Here is a 5,816-nt window from a genome sequence, read left to right on the forward strand (position 1 = left end):
CAATCCATTCTCTCTGACAGGGAGGAAAGTCAGCTGACTGAAGTTTCACAAACTCATAGATGATGTGGGACTGTAAAAGGACCTTCAACATGTCCTGCCCAACCTTCTACCTGGCATACGGAATCCCCTCAGCAGGCTTCCTGATGGGGCCTTGAACACTTCCAGTGACAGAGGGCTCACCACCTCCAAAGCAAATTTTTCACAGCAGCTTACCCTGAGCCAAGATCTATCACCCCGAAACTTCCATCACTGATCTTGGTTCTGCCCCCAGCATGGCCTGGATCCCCTGGGCTTGCAGTAATTCCCCACTCCACCTCTGGTGCAGGTGCTACTGAGACAGAAATAAAGAGAGGCAGCCAGGCAGACACTTGTGAATCAGCCTTGACTCTGGGCCTTCCAGAGAAACTGGTCACAGACGGACTGGGCCCTAGAACAGACCTTTGGCTTTTCCTCACCTTCTGGTTACTGCTGACAGTTTGGGTCTTGATTGGCCTCTTGAAATCCAATTCTACTCTGAGTTTCCAACTCAACCTCAGCTGCTGTTGGCTCTGTTCTGGCATCACTGGACCTAATCCTGCCTTGTTCTGTAGCTACAGAGGCTCCTGATCACTCACTGCTCCAGCCAGGTGCAGACTTCTCTGCCATCTGAGGACTCTGAATCATTTATGTCTCTGTGTGAATCTGAAGGCTCACATTCTAGACGGACACAGGCATGCCAAGACACATGACTTGGTAAGTGGAAAGTTACAGGACCTTAGTGCTCCCACATGCTTTGCCCCTTGGCAGAGGACAGCCTGCCCAGCAGTGAGCAGCAGCCCTGTCTGACATCACCCTAATTGGCACTGACCACATAGGGGTCCAGGTTTTCCCCATAGGGCCTGCTTGAACCCAGAGTTGACCTCCCTGCAGCCTTAGTCCACATCACTGTCCAAGTCACCCCAAACTTGAGGTTCCTGAGAGCTAAAATCATCTCATAGTACTCACTCTGTTCAATAATTGCCTACCAAGCCAAAAGATGAGTGACAAGAAGGCAAAAAGAAGAAACTCACTTTTCACCCCTGGGATAGCACCATAGGACCTCGGGTCAGTAAGGGTTTGCTGGTAAGTCAGCCCCGCCTCTTCAGCAAGAGTTTCTTCACTGCTCCGTCAAAACTCCCCCTTTTAAGGATTCCTTGTACAGCGCTTTCTGCTTCTGCCCTGATGCGCATTAAATCAATCTGGGCTGTTACTGGAGAGGAGAAGGCGGAGATGGACCCCGCTTCCTAATGGAGAAGACACTCTTCCTTTGTAGATTTTCCCTTTCTCCTGCTGACCCAGAGCACTTTTTGGCCTTGACCCTAGCCGCACAGACAGCTCCTCAAATAAGAATGAATGATCACTTGCCAGGGAATCAATGAGCCCAGAGAAGAGCACTGAGAGGGAAGCAGGCATCCCAGCCCTATGACATGGGTCAGACACACTTTTGCACCCACACTGCTGGCTGCCCCTCCTTCGGCCCTCTACACCTGACCTCTGACCTCCGCTGACCACCCCTCCACCCCCCACCAACCCACCATGCCCCTGGCAGAGCACAGCGGAAGAACCCACTGACGCTGCACAGGAGGCCTGCTTTCCTGCGAATAGTGTTGGCTGCGCACAGAATTACACTGCCGAGGGGCAAGCAGAATGGATGGGGGAGTCTGACAGGCCCGGAGACCCCAGAGCAATTTCACTTGGTTTTGATTCATGGCTTGTCAAAGCGCTAACCAAATATTCCATTTTCATTTTCGCCCTCCTCTCTCTCCCATTGACTGGCATCATAATTGAAAACTCTGGCGTGAAGGGTCGGGGCCACCTGTCTGCAGGGCCCTCAATTCCACCTGCTCAGAATGTCTTGTGCCTCAAAGAGGAGGACAGAGGGGAAAATCAGCAAACAGATGGTGTGGGGATTAGATTCACATAGGCCACCCTCCGACGACTCTGTTATCTTGGCTTGAGCAACCTGGGATTCTCCAGCCCTCTGCTCTCTGCCTTTTGAGCGTATTCCTGCTTGTTTGCTCAACTGTAAAAAGGATGCGGAGCCAGAAAGGTGGGCTGAGTTTGCAATCACTCTTTCCCTCCTTGTTTGAAGGCCTGCCAAGAGGCAAGCTGGCAAAAGGAGAGTTTTACAATAAAGGAGCAACCTGACTGGGGGAATTTTTAAATCTTCCTTTTCTCAAATAAATATCTCATAAAAGGCTAACCCAAATGATAGTAACACCTAACATTTATTGAGCCCTTACAACTTTCCAGGAGCTGTTCTAAAAATTTTGCATAAATGATTTCATTTTATTTTGGCAAGAACACTATGTGCTAGGTACTATTACTTACTGCCACTTCTTAGATGGGGTGCTGATAACAAGGGATGCTAAGAAACTTGTTTGAGGTCAAACAGTTAAGAGCTATCAAAGAACACAATTTCAATACAGCCAGCCATCTTAATCTGTGTGTCGTGCTTCCTTGAGGTCAAAGATGGAGACCTAAAACAAACAGGTAGATAAAGAGATGATAGCAATAAATTAGATGATAGATGGATACATAGAAAATAGGTTCATTCATATATATATTCATTCATATATATATATTTTATATATATGTATATATATATATAAAATAGCTAGCTAGATGATATTTTTCATGGTAGTAAATACAAGAGTCTTTACCTGTACGATGAAGGTTGAGGGTGGTGCAAGAATCCCAGTTGTCCTTGTCTGTTGGAGGTGGAATGATTCAGCTACCCTAGTTCTAGGGTCCAGTTTGAAAAGGTGGGGAAGGAACAGAAAGAATGAAAGGGGCTGAAGTTGAGTCTGTGTCATCAGAATATGGTAAATCTGTAGAAAGAGGAGGTGTCCAGACCCTCTGTGCTCACGGTTGTGCTGTGACCTCGCCAGGTCAGAAACTGACACAGGGGTGAAGCGCAGGCTGAGCAAGCCTCAGATGGAGAACAAGGAGCCTGGACAAGTTAGAACGCCACCCAGCGGGGCACTCTGGCCTGGGGTGGGAATGGGTGACTGGAAGGCAAAGTGGAAATCTAGGCAGGACCAGACTTGGGAACCCTGTGCATAGGGTTCCAAGGGAACAAGATACCACATCCATTGCAACAAATGATACTGTGAACAGACCTACAGTTGAGCTCCTGGAAGCACCCCAGGGCAGGACCCCAAATGTATTTTTATCAGGCACCCCAGATGGTTCTGGTCATCAGACAGGCATGGAAACTTCAGAGGTAAAAAATTGAAGGTCTGAAAGAGCTTTATTCTTCTTTTTGCCACTTCCCAGTCTGCCTGCCCCGGCCATGTTTTCTGCCGCTAGCAGGTGATTACACTACTAGCCCCTTCCTTGACCCACCCACACAGTCAGTCTGTTCACTCTCTGAGTTCAGGGCTTTAATAATTGGTTTCCCAGAATCCTGAATCCAGCAAAGTTTAGATTTGAAATTTCTTCTGCTTTCTGCCACAGCCCTACTGCCTGGCGTGCAATCTGCCCCCAATTCTTAGAATATCATGATGCATGATTGAGCCCCATGATGTGTCTACCTGCCCTCTGCTGCCTAGATGCCTAGATGCCAGACAAGAGGCTAGCTCCAAGACAGAGGAGTGTTTCCCTTTGCCTGTCAGGAAGACCATGCCTTGAGTTATACTAGTGTGTGCTAGTTGTCATTGTTGCTATAACTTATTCCCAAAAACTTAGTGGCTTCATGTTGTGCAAATTTATTATCCTAAGGTTCTGAAGGTCAGAACTCTGAAGTGGGTCTTACTGGACTAAAATCAAGGTGTCAGCAGCTCTGCATTCCTTCTGGAGGCTCTGCAGGAGGATCCTTGCCTTGCCTTTGCCAGCTTCTAGAGGCCCCCATATTCCTTGGCTTGTGGCCATGCACTGCTCCCACCTTTGCTCCCATTTTTATATCTTTTCTCCCCCTGACCCTCCTGCCTTCTTCCTATCATGATCCTTGTGATTATACTGGACCTATTCAGATGGTTCAGGATCACTGCCCCATCTCGATATCCTTAATTTAGTGCTTGCTTCAGCAGCACATATACTAAAATTGGGATGATACAGAGATTAGCATGGCCCCTGCACAAGTATGACATGGAAATTCATGAAGCATTCCATATTAAAAAAAAATCCTTAATTTAATCACAGCTGCAATGTCCCCTTTGCCACAGAAGGTGACATATGCACAGATTCTGAGGATTCGGCTGTGGACATGTTTGAGGGACCATCGTATTTTCTATCACAGGTTAATAATGTGCATATCACCTTCCCCTGGGTCAGCACAGGAAGTAGAGGCCCAGGCTCTGAGAACTGGGTGCACACTTGGGAAGGCTACCCTGCCCAGGAGCAGAGCCCAAGCTATTCCTGGACTGAGACATCCTACCCGAGGAGGATGGGGGTGTGCTGTGAGGGGCAGATGTGTGCACATGCATGTATATACACACCCCTGTGTGCACATGTGTATACATGGGTCAGAAAAGCAGTTATTTGAGGCTCTGAAGGCAGTAACCACTGGAAACAGCAACCCAGAGAAAGAGCAAAGAGAAGGCTGCTTGGCAGCATTCCCTCATTAAATGACATAATAAGAACGTGCATCTCAAATTCCCAAGACTCCTCACTGCTGAATTCATTTCTCCACAGAAGCCGAAGAATTCAAGAATGCCCTAGTGCTCATTTCAGAAAAAGAGGTCTGAGGAGAGCAAATTGCCTTCTGCTGTCTCGGGCTGCACTGGGAGGCGGACGTGGTCAGCTGTTGCCTCCACAGCCTGACCCTCGGGCTCTGAACACAGATTTACTGATCAGACCCTGAATGGCCTGGGCCTTTGCAAACAGGCTGTTTCGCTCAGTGTGTGGAACATCTCTCTCTAAGCACACAGATGGGAAAGCCTCTGCAGGGGTGAGTCATTAATTCCCACCAGAGCAGTGAGATGCTCAGTGGAGGCCTCCAGGGCCCTGCGGGGAGGGGCCTGAGGACCATAGCAAGGGAGGAAAGTGGGAACATCTCAGAGAGAAGGGACTCCACCCACCACAGGCCCAACTCCAGGAGGTGCCACTGACATCGTGGGGGCCTGGAGGGACAGAAGAGGCCTCTGTGAGGCCCATACAACACAGCTCTTTTTCTAGAGCCATCTGGTCAGGTTCCAGAGCAGGTGAGGTCCTGGCCCCGGCTCCAGAAGAGTGGCTGCAGGCTTCTTTGGTTCCCTGGTCTATGCAGCACTTGTGCAGTGAGAACAAAGACACCTCCTGGGGCTGTGATTTTCAATAGTGCTTTCAAGAAAACATCCAGATAACCCAGTTGACAGCCTAAACCCGCCTGGGAGCCTACAGGATGGAGCGGGGACAATCTTCATTCTGTTTCAAATGATGGTAAATCTATCATCTTTCCTTTCTGAGGACTTTTGTTTATTTTCCTCTTTGTGACTTTTTCACATTTATGTACACCATTTACCTCCTATTTTCCCATTAATTCTATTTCTTTCTTATCTTTCTCTCTCTGTCTCTCCTCCCCTTATGTTCCCTTCCTCATATTCCACAATTTCTTCTCAGCTCTCGGAAATACCTCCTCTCCCAAGAGATTTCCCTCTTCTCCTTCCAAACCATCCCCTAAATTCTTATTTTAATAAGCTCCCAACACTGATCTCCTTACAAATCATTCTTTGCCATTTTGCAATTGAACCAGTGTCTTGGTTAAAATGAAAATTTCCCAGGGCACACAATAAATAATAAAAAAGAATAACATAATTGTGAGGGCTATGATTCTGAGCAGAAGGAAATAATGTGAAGCAGTTGAACTACATTTTGTG

At 47.9% G+C, this 5,816-nt stretch overlaps 1 non-coding gene across 1 annotated transcript; it reads left to right on the forward strand.

The window, feature by feature from the left end:
- Positions 1–4,033: 4,033 nt before the first annotated feature.
- Positions 4,034–4,137, forward strand: LOC122676222. Its single transcript, XR_006335504.1, has one exon. It is a non-coding gene; the product is annotated as a U6 spliceosomal RNA (small nuclear RNA).
- Positions 4,138–5,816: the final 1,679 nt, after the last annotated feature.

The sequence above is a fragment of the Cervus elaphus genome, chromosome 19 (genome assembly GCF_910594005.1).
Source record: "Cervus elaphus chromosome 19, mCerEla1.1, whole genome shotgun sequence".
Lineage (NCBI taxonomy): Eukaryota > Metazoa > Chordata > Mammalia > Artiodactyla > Cervidae > Cervus > Cervus elaphus.